This window comes from Lucilia cuprina, chromosome 6 (genome assembly GCF_022045245.1).
Source record: "Lucilia cuprina isolate Lc7/37 chromosome 6, ASM2204524v1, whole genome shotgun sequence".
Taxonomy (NCBI): Eukaryota; Metazoa; Arthropoda; class Insecta; order Diptera; family Calliphoridae; genus Lucilia; species Lucilia cuprina.
In genome coordinates this window covers 6500894-6516959 of record NC_060954.1, presented here as the reverse complement: position 1 = coordinate 6516959, position 16066 = coordinate 6500894, and the positions used below count along the sequence as shown (strand labels likewise).

Here is a 16066-nt window from a genome sequence, read left to right as displayed (position 1 = left end):
CTAGTCTATAGTCTAGTCTATAGTCTAGTCTATAGTCTAGTTTATAGTCTAGTCTATAGTCTAGTCTATAGTCTAGTCTACAGTCTAGTCTATAGTCTAGTCTATAGTTTAGTCTATAGTCTAGTCCATCGTCTAGTATATAGTCTAATCTATGTTTCAGACTATAGTCTAGTCTATATAGTCTAGTCTATAGTCTAGTCTATAGTCTAGTCCATCGTCTAGTATATAGTCTAATCTATGTTTCAGACTATAGTCTAGTTTATAGTCCAGGTTATAGTTTAGTCTATAATCCAGACTATATTCCAGACTGTAGTCTCATCTATATTTCAGACTATAGTCTATTCTATAGACCAGACTATAATCTAGTCTTTAGTATTGTCTATAGGCCAGACTATACCCTATAGTTTAGACTGTAGACTATAGTCTAGTGTATAGTCCAGACTTTAACCTATAGCCCAGTTTATATTACTTATAGTCTATTGTCAAGATTCAGTCCAGATTATACTCGAGGTTATATGTCTATAGTCCAAATTATAGTCTAGTCTTTAGTCTCTATATAGCCTCAACAGTAGTCTAGTCTGTCCTTTAGCTAATAATAATGTTACATTTTCTATTTCATTTACAGCAACACCGACAGCCGCCTTAATTTTGATTATCCATTTTAAAATACTGCACGACCATGCCAAATACTTGTAGCGAAATAGAAAATAGAACAAAAAATCTCGCATCATGATCATCATCACTCGACCATTTAAATAATGATAATAATAACAATGATTTTAAAAATATAATGTATGTGGAATAACACTATATGTTTCACTCAAGCAAACACAAATGATCGGCTAATGTTGCATGAAATTGATCTTCACACCTTAAATAAAGAAAGAAATCTTAAAACGCAACAATGAGAACTAAATACTCAAGCTGTGTATGTGTTAAAGCATTTAATATCATCATGATCACCTCTGATATAATAGCTGATGAACGGGGTATCACATGAAGATCATAACAGATGATCATGTCTAAGATGATGATGAGCCACTATTTTATTTGAAGAAATTTAAACAAAAACCATCAAAGCTAAAGATGATTAACTCTCATAAAAAGCTAAAGGAACAACAAAACGCCAGCATGAGCTTTTATAAAAATAAAAATACACAAAAAAACTCTAGTGATCATGGCCCCCAAAATAAGATCATCACATGTTGCTGTTGTTGTATGTGCACCCACTAATCACGCGTGTAACAAGCTGCAACAAAGACAAAATTCACTAGAGATGTTTGATCTTGATAGTAGAAATGTTGCTCAAACGTTTTTTTTTTTTTGTCTAGTCATGTTTGTGTTTTGTTCGGTATTGTGTTTATGTTGTATTGTTGCTCTTGTCCATACACTATGATCATCACATCATCTATGGTTATTTTATGGTATAATCAAAACCATCTTTTATTCGAGATGGAAAACAAAGTCAGCTAAGCAGCAATGTACATCACTCAGCTCCACCAAACAACAACAGCCAAAAGGTATGTAGAGTAATTGTTTGAAACTGTTTTAAAGTTTTTCTTTTTTTTTTTTGTTTTTGGGAAAATGAGGTTTCGTATTTGTTGCAATTAGAATCAAATTGATGATGCTCAATAATCAAGCAAATCAACACGACAATGTTGTGTAGTTTTCTCTCATTTCTGTTGTTTAAATATGGCCCACCATCGTCAGCATTAGTAGTGTTATTTAAATAACTCCTTGTTGGAATTACCTTTAAGATATCAAAAAATCCTTTTTTAAGAATGATCACAAGTGAAGATCACTAGATTAGTATAGACAGAGCGGAGATATTGTTTCCGTTGAGGTTTTCCCAAGAAATTTTGACGTTTGCTACGTTTAGACAGACACGATCTTGTCACCTTCAAAGTTTAACGATCACTAAATCATTTTGAAGGTTTCCTACGATCTTTCTCATAGATCTTTGTAGAAAATTCAGAGAATGCTATGAAACCACTATCAATCGTAGATCTTCCTATTAAATAACTTTTCCTTACAAATCTTTTTCCTATTGACCACTTTCTTTCTATCCTTTAGCCTCACAGGGAGAAACAGATCATTTTACCTTTTGTACCTTAACATATGAGATTTTTATGATTTTTTATTTAAGATAAGCTTTTCAATTGATCAAAGTTTTTGGATTGGTTTTGAAGACTTTCAGAGTGAGCTTTTTCAAATCACAAAAGATTTTAGAGTCAAAAGATTATTCATTCTCTAAGTTCAAAAGAAAAAAGGATAACTATTATGTTTTCCTGAAAAAAAACCCTAATAGTTATCAGGATCTTCACGTTAGTCTCAAATAGTTTTCTCTCCTCCTTTTCTTTGTAAAATTTTCATTCTACTTTAGTTTAAACGACGCGACAGTATAAAAAGACTGACCTAAATTTGGAGATTATCACTGCCAGATTTATCATTTAATCCTGTATGTTTGTGGTCATGTATTAATATACATATAAGAACTTCTATGAGTTTTCACTCTGTTTCAGTAACAATGATTTTCTAATGTTTATTTGATTTCTTTTTTGTCTTGTCGGCATTAAGCAAGGATATTAAGACTTAAGCTGGCGCTAGGAACGAAAAAAAATCTTGGGAAGTAGAGTTTACTTTAGGGCGCTAGTAAAAGGATAATCCTATAATTTACATATTTAAGTAAGAAGTCTAGACAAAGGATGTGATCCATTAATCCAAAAAAACAGTAGTTCAAAGAAAACTCGTGAAAAAATTTCTTTATTTTTGAAGTATCAAGTTTGAAACAAGATCCGTATGTTTGGTAGTGCTCCAGGTACATTTCACAATTTTTTGGTTGTAGGGTATATTAGGGTCCAACTTTTTCTTTACTCTAACCATTTCTGTTCTCATTACAACCCAATGGGGGGTAACTGATTGTTTTTTGCGTTGTCTATTTTGTATTTTTTTATCCCTAAACCTTTGGTAGTTCGTAGTCAAATTCAACTCTGAACTCTACCAAAAAGACCGTAGAGAAGAATATATATTTAATGCAACCAATATGTTTAATAGAAATGAGAGTGTGTATCAATGAATTAATGTATATGATGGTACTTATTCGAAAGTGGGCAAACTTAAAAGACTTTTGCATAAAACCATAAGCAGAATAGATAGATAGATAGATAGATAGATAGATAGATAGATAGATAGATAGATAGATAGATAGATAGATAGATAGATAGATAGATAGATAGATAGATAGATAGATAGATAGATAGATAGATAGATAGATAGATAGATAGATAGATAGATAGATAGATAGATAGATAGATAGATAGATAGATAGATAGATAGATAGATAGATAGATAGATAGATAGATAGATAGATAGATAGATAGATAGATAGATAGATAGATAGATAGATAGATAAATAGATAGATAGATAGATAGATAGATAGATAGATAGATAGATAGATAGATAGATAGATAGATAGATAGATAGATAGATAGATAGATAGATAGATAGATAGATAGATAGATAGATAGATAGATAGATAGATAACATTTTTCATAAATCCAATCTTGCTCTTATTCCGAAAATTTTTTTCAATCAATTGATGGAGAATATTTTCACTTCCGTTATATAAACTTTACATAAACTGTTTCTTCATCTAGAAAACTTTTCAGTAATCCCTCGTATGTTAAGTTGTGTATTATTTACAGTATGAGTAAGTAGCATAGCGCCTGCTCATAAGTTTATTTTTTTTTTTTTTCATTTCAATTCTTTTTCGGTTTCTTGTTGTTGGCTCGTAGATAGTGTAGCATTTTCCTATGACACGACAAACATGCTGCTGCAGCAACTGTTGCTTGCTGCCATGTTATATTGTTTTGTTGCAACAAAAGCGTTGTGTGTGGGGTTTTTGGGAATTGTTGTTATGTTTCATGTTATTGTGTTATACTGTTGCATAGTTGTTGTTGTTGCTCTGGCTGTTACTGTTGTTGTTATTGCCTGTTCCTGTTTGCTACAATTGTTACGCGCCAACTACATTATCGCTCACCTTTTATTTTGATGTTGTTTTTATTTTTTTACCTTTGTTTGCCATTGTGTAGCTCTTGTGTTTCTTTAAATTATTTTTACTTTGTTTTCGATTGAATTTGTTGCAATTGTTGTTGTTCTTATTGTTGCTGTTGTATTTTTGTGGTTTTTCTACCACATGATCACGATTTATATGCTGTTCTTTTGTTGTGCTGTTTTCTTGTGTCTGAATTGTTGCAAATAGAGTGTTTTAAAGATTATTTGATTTAATACTGTTTTTTTTTTATTTTTCTTTGATTTTTCCCTTTAACAAATAACAGATGGTATTTGGAATACAAAAAAAAAAATAGAAAAAACTCCACAAGAAAATTAATTGATTTAGTTTTTCCAGGAAAAACTTAGCTCAAAACTTCGTTCTTAGGCTTTTTCGAAAACAACTTCAGTTCAGTTTTAACATCATGATTATATCTCTTTAACTGCTATCAAAAGATTCAAATCAGACTTTAACTAAAAAGTTCTCTTTAAATTTCTCTCATTACTTAACAATTTCCCATTAAAATTATGTTATAATTACATTTCATTTCCCTTGAATGTAATTCATTCTTTTGTCTAGACTTGTTACTAAAATATGTCTAAATGTGGGATTATCCTTTTACTGGCACCTACACAATCGTCTCCTTTTTTCATTTCGCTCTCTTTCACTATCTCTTTCCCAGTTTATGTTTTTAACTAGCGCCAGCTTAAACATAAATATCCTCCCTAAATCCAAGCAAGACAAAAAATAAATCAAATAAACATTAGAAAAATCATTACTATAGAAACCAGCGCAAAAACCCCTTAACATTCCTAGGCCACAAACATGCCGGATTAAATAATAAATCTGGCAGGGATAATCTTTAAAATTAGATGATATCTTCATAACTGACGAGACAGCGAAGCTAAGGTAATGAGAGAGAGAAGGTGATCTGTCTTTTATCGATTGCATTGTAATAGACGTGATCTATAATTCGCTTATTTCTGGAGCAAAACTTGAATTTTATGTCAATATTTATTATATTTTTCATCTCTCAACTTTTTCATATAGTTTCTTTTTCTTATCAGTATCCTCCAACCTATTCTTAATTGACACAACAGTCTTCAACTAATTTCTAGGATAATCTTTGCAAGATTTTCCAACTAATCTCGTTCTAGATTGTGGTCGATTGCTTAAAGGAAATATGTCAGTGACAATGTTTTTCTAATGTTTATTAGATATTTAGACTTAAGCTGGCGCTAGTAACCAAATAGGAAGTTTCCTTTATAGTTCTGACAAAAGATTAATACTATATTTGGATATTTCTCATGTAATGTAGCAAGTCTAGACTAAATAAACTAGATAATATAATAAGACTAGACAAGTGACCAATAGCAAAACTAGACTATAGACAGACTATGGTCTAGACTGTAGATTAGACTAGGTACTAGACTATATATCAAACTTTGAACTAGACTATGAACTAGACTACAGACTTTAATATGGAATAGATTATAGACTAGAACGATGAACGAGACTATAGACTAGATATTAACAAGACTATAGATCAGACTGTGAACTAGATTATAAAATAGACCATGAACTGACTATAGACTAGAATGAAGACTAGATTATAGACTAGACTATTAAATAGATTTTGTAATATACTATTAACTATACTATAGACTAGGCTATAGACTAAACTATAGGCTACACTATAATTTAGACAATAGACTAGACTATAGGCTGGACTATAGACTAAACTATACAATAAACTCTGTACCAGGCTAGACTAGACTATTAAATAATTTTGTAATATACTATTAACTATACTATAGACTAGACTACGGACTAAATTACAGGCTAGACGATAATTTAGACTATATACTAGAATATAGGCTGGACTATAGACTAAACTATACAATAAAATCTGTATTAGGCTATACTATAAACTGCACTATGAACTAGACTTTACACTTCACTATAAACTAGACTACAGACAATACTGTAGACTAGACAGTAGACTACAGGCTGTCAACTAGACCAGACTATAGATTACACTGTAAACTAGACTAAAGGCCAGACTATTGACTGCACTACAAACTGTGCTATAGAATAGTCACGACTACGGCCTTGACTATAGACCTGACTATAGACCAGACTATAGACCAGACTATAGACCAGACTATAGACCATACTATAGACCAGACTATAGACTAGACTATATACTAGACTAGAAAATTGACTTTAAACTATAGAATAAACTCTGTACCAAACTAGGCTATAAACTGCACTATGACCTTGACTTTACACTACACTATAGACTAGACTACATACAATACTGTAGAACATATACTAGACTATATACTAGACTATAAACTAGACTATAGACTAGACTATAGACTAGACTATAGACTAGACTATCAAATAGACTATAGACTAGACTATAGACTAGACTATAGACTAAACTATAGACTATCGACTAGACTATAGACTAGACTATAGACTAGACTATAGACTAGACTATAGACTAGACTATAGACTAGACTATAGACTAGACTATAGACTAGACTATAGACTAGACTATAGACTAGACTATAGACTAGACTATAGACTAGACTATAGACTAGACTATAGACTAGACTATAGACTAGACTATAGACTAGACTATAGACTAGACTATAGACTAGACTATAGACTAGACTATAGACTAGACTATAGACTAGACTATAGACTAGACTATAGACTAGACTATAGACTAGACTATAGACTAGACTATAGACTAGACTATAGACTAGACTATAGACTAGACTATAGACTAGACTATAGACTAGACTATAGACTAGACTATAGACTAGACTATAGACTAGACTATAGACTAGACTATAGACTAGACTATAGACTAGACTATAGACTAGACTATAGACTAGACTATAGACTAGACTATAGACTAGACTATAGACTAGACTATAGACTAGACTATAGACTAGACTATAGACTAGACTATAGACTAGACTATAGACTAGACTATAGACTAGACTATAGACTAGACTATAGACTAGACTATAGACTAGACTATAGACTAGACTATAGACTAGACTATAGACTAGACTATAGACTAGACTATAGACTAGACTATAGACTAGACTATAGACTAGACTATAGACTAGACTATAGACTAGACTATAGACTAGACTATAGACTAGACTATAGACTAGACTATAGACTAGACTATAGACTAGACTATAGACTAGACTATAGACTAGACTATAGACTAGACTATAGACTAGACTATAGACTAGACTATAGACTAGACTATAGACTAGACTATAGACTAGACTATAGACTAGACTATAGACTAGACTATAGACTAGACTATAGACTAGACTATAGACTAGACTATAGACTAGACTATAGACTAGACTATAGACTAGACTATAGACTAGACTATAGACTAGACTATAGACTAGACTATAGACTAGACTATAGACTAGACTATAGACTAGACTATAGACTAGACTATAGACTAGACTATAGACTAGACTATAGACTAGACTATAGACTAGACTATAGACTAGACTATAGACTAGACTATAGACTAGACTATAGACTAGACTATAGAATAGACTATAGACTAGTCTATAGACTAAACTATAGACTAGACTATAGACTAGTCTATAGACTAAACTAAAGACTAGACTATAGACTAGACTATAGACTAGACTATAGACTAGTCTATAGACTAGACTATAGACTAGACTATAGATTAGACTATAGACTAGACTATAGATTAGACTAAAGGCTAGACTACAGATAGAATAGACACGACTATGGCCTAGACTATAGACCAAACTATAAACTAGACTATAGCCTAGACTATAGGCTATATGCTATATATTATACTAGACTATTGACTAGACTATGGAGTAGATTAAAGACTAGTTTATATACTAGAATACAGACTGGACTATAGACTAAACTATAAGCTAGACTATAGAGTAGACCATAGACTATATACAATACTGTAGACTAGAATGTAGACTAAAATATAGACTATCCTATAGACTGGACTATTGACTAGACTATAGACTAGACTATAGCCTAGACTATAGGCTAGACTATAGACTAAACTATAGACTAGACTCTAGACTCAGCTATAGACTAGACTATAGACTAGACTATATATTAGACTATAGGCTAGACTATAGACTAGACTATAGACTAGACTATATACTAGAATATATACTAGACTATAGACTAGACTATATACTGGGCTATAGTCTAGACGAGGCACGGCTCCTAGGAAGGAAAAAGGAATATTTACTCCCCCCAAACCATAAATTTTTCATACATAATATAAAAATGAGTTAAAAAAAGTAAAAAGAAAATACCGGACTATAGATTCGACAGGGTTATGGACAAGGCTATCGCCTAGACTAATTGTTAGAATATAGTATAGAATATATTATATACTAGAATATAGACGAGACTAAAGACTAGATTCTATAAGCTTTACTATATATTTTAAATTATGGCTATAGTTTTAATTCTATTAAAATTATAACTATTTAGTTAAACCTCCATTACAAGTTTTTCTCAAGTTTATTGCACTTAATGCCGCAGAAAAAAAACTTGTTATTGATCAATCAAGCAGCAATAATTCTCCCATTAATAAAAATTATTGAAAATTAAACTAAATTATCAATTAAAAATGAATTCATCTTAATATACAAAACAACAGCGAAAGATACACCCCTGTGGCAAACCACCAAGGAACCTGTAACTGAGAACGATCAAAAAACAACTTGTTAATGGCTTTATTGATTTCATAATTTGACCAATTAAAGACACACTTGCGAGCCAACTTTTAAAAGCAATTAGTCAAACAGTTAAGAGCAGCAAGAAAACTAAGTTCGGCTCAAGTGGTTTAAAAAAAACACACACATAAACAGGCGTTTTACTATTAATGTGGCAAAAAACAGACTTGAAAGCAATTTAGCCAATTAGATTTAAGCTTAAACGCTCAAATGGTTTTTATGGTTTGCATTGATCACTTTTCAAACCGGTTTAGAGAGTTAAACAGGGAATTGAGTGGGTTTTGTTTTTTTGAGGCTTAAAGGGTTTTAGCATTAAGCGAAGCAAGTTAAACTTGTTGCAAAAACTTTAGTAGATGTTTAACTGCGTCGTAAACAACAACAAGAAACGGTTAAGAAAAACGGTTAACACGTGTTGTAAACGGTTTCTTTTTTATATGCAAAAAAGCCGACGGTTTTGTTTTTGTAAAAAAAAATCCTAAAAACTTATAAACAAAAAGTTCCTTAAATAGAAAATTTTACTTAAATTGATTTACAAATGGTTAACCTGATATAAATTAATGGCAATTTCTTTAAGTGTATTCTAAAAGTATTATTTTTACAGTGTATTAGCTCAAAAACGCCACCCTACAGTTGTTTACTTTCTTAAAAGAAATCAAACGTTATGAAAACATCAAAATGAAATCAACTTTAAAAAAAAATTATTAAATTCACAATAATCGTAGGAGTCTGAATATATGTGTTTTAACAATAACAACTTAATTCATAGTTAATAAATAAATAAATAATAATAATTTCCATTGCTTTTTATTAATTAAATTAAAATTAATTAAAATTTAAATACAAAGTCTCTGAGTGTGTGTTTTTAGAAAATTTTGTTTTCAAAGTGAATGATATAAAAATTTTAATTTCTGTTGTTTTGTGTCTTTGTGCTGCATGCAACATATTATTTTGCATAATTCACATTAGATTTTTTTTGTTTTTGTAAATTTTAACTAATTACAATTGTATGTTTTGTATTTGTTTTATTCTATACAATTCTATGGAATATTAAATAAGTTTTGAATTAAATTAATTTTCAATGATGATTCTTGTGTAGAGAACACAGTGTAAAAAAAATATATATAAATATTAAAAAGAAATCAGAAAATCAGAAACAAATGTGTGGAGGTTATGAATATGAATGATAAAAGTAGCTGCCACCACCATCTTTACAAGATTTCAAGGCACAAGTTCAACTAATTTTCAAGGTGAGTGTTTTTTAACATGAAAAAAAGTTAAGAGAAAATATTTTTTTTAAACCAAATCTAACAAGTACCGTAAGACGAAGAGTTAATTTACAGAACTAGTTCTATAACTAGTTCTTAGGGGCTATGTAACGAAACTAGTTGTACAACTTAACATAAGGATGATCTATTACTTAAAGCAGTCGATGTTTAGGAGTGAGTTAAAGGAAATATTTGAAGCATTATATTGCCGCAATCAGAACTTTATGAAGTTTTCATCCGTAGAACTAGTCCTGTAACTAGTTCTTAGTTGCTAGTTAACAAAGCTAGTTGTACAACTTTATATAAAGAGAAGCTGTTACTTGAAGAAGGTGATATTTAGAGGGGAGTCAAGGGAAATCTTTAAGGCATCATATTGCTGCTATTAGAATTTCAGGAAGGATTCATCCTCAGAACTAGTTCTGTAAGTAGTGCTAGTTAAAAAAGCTAGTTATACAACTTTACATAAGGAAGATTTCTTGCTTAAAGCATGCGATACTTAAAAGAAGTCAAGGGGAATCTTTATGGTATCATATTGTCGGTATCAGAACTTTATGATAGGTTTATCCGAAGAAATATTCCTGTAACTAGTACTTAGGGGTTAGTTAACGAAACTAGTTGTACAACTTTATATGAAGAGAATCTTTTACTTGAATAAGGCGATGTTTAGAAGTGAGTGATGCTGCTATTAGTACATCATAAAGGCTTCATCCGCAATACTAGTTCTATAACTAGTTCGTAGGGGCTTCGTTAACTATGTTAGTTGTACAACTTTAATATAAAGTAAATCTGTTACTTAAAGAAAGCGATGTTTAGAAGGGAGTAAAGGGAAATCTTTAAGGCATCATATTGCCGCTACCAGAACTTTAACATATGATTCCAAAACTTAGCGAAATGGAGGCCTTATGTTATCGTAAAAGTCCCCTTTTTTTGCCGGGTATATTTTTGAAGGTTAGTTTTTTTTCATATCCAACCTTTTGGAGTGTGTCTCAAGTCTTACCCCTTACGATGGAGATAATACTTCAGTCTACTTAATACCTTTTTAGGATTGTGTTGCCGAAACATGGAAGAAGGTTCTAGGAGGGTCTGGAGATTGCCAAACATTTTGCAAAGCGAATGAAAGTAGATAGTTAAAGTACATAAGCAAATAGTGGTCGCCGATAAAAGATTATCACCTACAAGTCACAAAGGGGAGGCAGTGAGTCATTTTTGACTCATCTTGTAGACCACCCTGAGCAAAATTTCTTAAAACAGGATCTTTGCATCAACAGAGCCAACCTATACAACAAAGAAAACGTAAAAGCAAAACAAGGAGTCAATTGACATAATTAAATCATTCTGTTATAGATCTGTGAACTAATCTCGTCCTTTAACAACGAAAATATGTTAGGTCCGTTAAATAGTTCCTCCTTGAGAAATATTCCTTATAGAATCAACCTCTACAGCAGTGAGAACGAAACAGCATAACAAGGAGTCAATTGACATTATTTCGTCATTCGTCATCGTTAGTTATGTATAAACCTAAAGATGCTTTGACCGATTTAGCAGAGATACAAATGTATAACTAATTCTGTGGAACACTGAGAGTTTAAATCAATTGCAATTTAATTTCTTATCATCAATTAACTTGTTGCAAATAATACCAGTTGTAACTGCTGAGCTCCTACGGAAAACTTTATTCTAGTATATATATATATATATATATATATATCTTACCGATATTTAAGAACTTAACTCTTTAAAAAATTTCTAAAAATAACTGATCTTCTAAGATATTCTTAAATGTTTATATATTCAATAACTCTCCTGAGAATATTGTCATTAATTAGTTGCTCAAACCTTTCTATTGCTTAATAGTTGTATTCTGCTTAATTGTTGTTTAATACATACCTGCAAAAAAAGAGAACAAAGTTTTTTTATTAATCGTGGATCGTGACTAATTAAAGTTTTTAATAAATTTATAATATTTTTAAATTAATTGTTAAGTTTTGACAAGGATAGCGTTGATCAAAGTTAGGGAAATTTAAAAATTAAGTTTCACAGAAAAATAGAGAAAAGATCTTTATTTTCTCTGTGAAGGGAAAAGTTTTTCGTTTCCGTTCATGAAGACACTTTTTCTTTGAAATCTTAATTACAACTAGAATATGATTGATCACATGTTTTTACTCTCAAGATCGTTTTCTAGAATATATCAAATCTAGATGGCGTTTCATTGTCTTAATATCGCTTCTTAACTGCATTTTAGTTATGGAGAGTATTTCAAAGATTGATCATGTAATGATCATATTTAAATATTTTATCAATAACGATTTTCCTCTTAAATTTTCATGAATGTTTTATCTCAAAATCTTACATAACATCTACATAAGTATGTATGTATATTGTAATACCTGGTCCATTAAGAAATCTTCATAATAATGAGCCCATTGTCTAGACTTGTGACTAAAACCTGTCTAAATATAGGATTATCCTGGCGCTAGCCATACACGCATACTCTTCACAAATATTTCATTGCTCTTGCTCTCTCTCTCTCTTATACATTATAACTGTTTTAAATAAACTAGTTTCTTGTTCGGAATATATAATCAGTGTCAGCATAACCTTAAATTTAAATCCCTACAAAATCCTACCAAGACAAAAAAGAAATCAAATAAACATTAGAAAATCATCAACATACTTATGTTTATGAGTTCATTTATGTTCGTCGTAAGTTCTTTTTAAACCTTTCCATATTCTCTTAAGATAAACATCGTCTAGTTGCTAAGAGAGTAAGTGGAAAACTTGTGTAGATCAGTTATTATATGGTAAATGTTTCGTAAACTCCCACTTTTAAAACACTCACTTACACTTACTTGCTTAACCACAATACTAAACAATTCCTATCCCTGTTATACTTATTAAGCCGTTAGTTACCAACAGGACTTGGCAGGCAAAGTATATGTTATATAAATCTGGCCAGGATAATCTCTACAAATTAGATGAGATCAGTTTTAAACAGTGGCGACTAGACATTTAGAAAAAAATCGAAACCAAAAACAATAACAAACAGCCAATAGCAATGATGAACGATCAGTTAGATAGCTAGTCTACCAAACAACTAGTCATGCCTCTGAACATTAATGATCAATCAGTTTTATGATTTAGATCATTTTTGTCTGTGTGGTTATAATAAGGTAACTCACTAGTTTTCTTACTAGTGAACTACTAAACATTTAGTTTAGTTTTAAATCTTAGTTTAATGTTTAAAATTTAAATCATCTCTTTTCATTTTTTCTTCTTCTGTCCATTATCTAGTTAGCAGTATTGGTTGCAACAACATTGTTATAGTAGTAGTAGAAGATGATGATGACCTGTTGATGTTTATCATCACCTTATTGTCTCTTCTTTTGTTACTAAGTATTGTTTGCTAATTACATTTGTCGCTTGTATATTATATATTTCATTGATTTATTTCATTTGTCAGAATCTCAGGTGCTTAGATGGCGCCAAGCTTCATGTTCACTTCTCAATTTATTTCCGCTTGTAGATAAGCATTTTTTCTTTGCATAAAATTTCATGTTTCATTAGAGGGATTTAAAATTGTTTATTAGCAAAATTGATTGAGATTTGATAAAAATAAATTTCTGTTGTAGCAAAAGTATTGTAATTTGAATTTTTTTATTATATCCGTTTTGATTCGAATTTCAATAGATGCAAAACTACTGATTTTCTAAGAATTGCAAAAGTAGTAGAATTTGCAATCTTTCCTTATTATCCTTAGAAAAAAATTGATATGAAGGAAAAAACCACTTCTTTCTCTCTCTTTTCATTTCTACAGATCAAGTTGTTCTAGTTAATTTCAGATTTAGGTTCTAGTTCAGTTCTAGTACAGTTCTAGTACATTTCTAGTTCTATTCCTTTTCAGTTCAAAGTTAGTTTTAGTTCAGTTCTAGTTCAGTTCTAGTTCAGTTCTAGTTCAGTTCTAGTTCAGTTCTAGTTCAGTTCTAGTACAGTTCTAGTACATTTCTAGTTCTATTCCTTTTCAGTTTAAAGTTAGTTTTAGTTCAGTTCTAGTTCTGTTCTAGTTCTAGTTCTAGTTCTGTTCTAGTTCTGTTCTAGTTCTGTTCTAGTTCTGTTCTAGTTCTGTTCTAGTTCTGTTCTAGTTCTGTTTTAGTTCTGTTCTAGTTCTGTTCTAGTTCTGTTCTAGTTCTGTTCTAGTTCTAGTTCTGTTTTAGTTCTGTTCTAGTTCTGTTCCAGTTCTGTTCTGTTCTTGTTCTGTTATAGTCCTGTTCTAGTTCTGTTCTAGTTCTATTCTAGTTCTGTTCTAGTTCTGTTTTAGCTTAATCTAGTTCTGTGATAGTTCTGATCTAGTTCTGTTCTAGTTCTATTTTAGTTCTGTTCTAGTGTAGTTAGAGTTCAGTTCATGTTCAGTTTTAGTTAATTTCTATTTCATTTCTAGATTTCTGTCTTGCATTACTTACCTTTATGTAATATTAATTTATAAACAAAAATGTCTCGTTCTAAAATTCAATTTTATTTGTCAACTTAAAACATTAAAACAAAACAGAAGAAATATCTGTAAATATCACATTTCAGATAGAATAAAAATGAATGTATAAAATGTAAAACACCCAAGGATACTTACTAACCTAATAAATAAAACAACATACATATTTCATAAGATACAAATTTAATTCTGCAACACTCAAACTCTACCCAAAAAAAAGATTATATTTGGTGTCCTAATAACATGAAAATAACACTATTAAAACAAACGATAGAGAAATAATAATAGTAATGTATTCCAAATAACTTTTACTACTTGTAAAAACCCCAAAATAAATCACATCATACCAAGTTTTCTTTTATATTCATAGATATAGATGCATAACCTATAAGTGTATTTCTAAGATACTTCATACACAGACTTATAATCTTTTGTTTTAATAATAAATTTGTTGCGATTTGTTACATTTGATGAGGACGATGACGATGATGTTGTTGATTTCAACTGTTTGATAACCTTTTTTATTTTGGGATACATAAGTATTTCGTATATTTGGGTTTTTCATTATTGTTTTGTATTTATAGATTTGTATTTATTGTCTGCAATATTGAAATCTTCGCCTCAGGATATGTTATGGTGTGGTTTTACATATTGTTTTTCTCTTAATGTTGCTTTGTACATGTGCTTTGGTTCCTAAGAGGGTTGTCTTGGAGAATTTATAGATTTTGGTTTAATTTTTTTTTTGGGATATTTTGCTGAAATATCAAAGATATTTACAAATATAAATTTTAAAGTTTTTATAGAATATATGTACATCTATATTTCTTAAGACTCAAGTTGTCAATTTAATAATATAAACCTATTTTAATTAACCTTACAAGTCAATAACTTTTAGATTCAATGAGAAATTAAAAGTTTATCTTTTAACTGTAAATGTGACAGAAAACTCTATATGTTATAAAAGTAAGTCATCTAGGTCCATTGTAGTTTTCGTAAGAATACTTCAAGTCCAAACATAAACATATGTACACACTATTTAGGAGTGCCAAAGTCCGGCTTATAATATCTTACTATCCAAACAAACCTTGAATGTTTATAAAAAAATTGCTAATAATTTAATTCATAGGTGTAAAATTATAAAAATAAAACTCACACTTAAACTAATAACAAATTATAGCCCTCACTATAAAACAAATAATGGAAAATAATAGACATTTGCAAAATTTTATATTCAAATAAAATCAAATGTTTACAGCTTGAAAATGTTGAATCAAATAATCGTCTAATTGAATGAATAGTGGCGTAGCCGATTAAGGTAATGCCTGAAATGTGGACTAGAAACAAGACTGAAGATTACACTGCAGTCCAGACTATAGACTAGACTATAGACTAGACTATAGACTAGACTATAGACTAGACTATAGACTAGACTATAGACTAGACTATAGACTAGACTATAGACTAGACTAT

At 30.4% G+C, this 16066-nt stretch overlaps 1 protein-coding gene across 7 annotated transcripts in view; it reads left to right on the top strand.

Annotated features, from left to right (window-relative positions):
• Positions 1 to 16066, top strand: part of LOC111687896 (protein jim lovell) — a 237561-nt gene that overhangs the window by 172568 nt on the left and 48927 nt on the right. For 5 of the 7 annotated variants that reach the window (XM_046954823.1, XM_023450374.2, XM_046954822.1 and 2 more), the window contains exon 1: positions 9871 to 10095. The gene's annotated coding sequence lies outside the window, so the exon portion shown is untranslated. Of the gene's footprint in view, positions 1 to 625; positions 1521 to 9870; positions 10096 to 16066 lie in introns of those variants that run through there. The other 2 variants (XM_046954818.1, XM_046954819.1) reach the window with 1 other exon arrangement.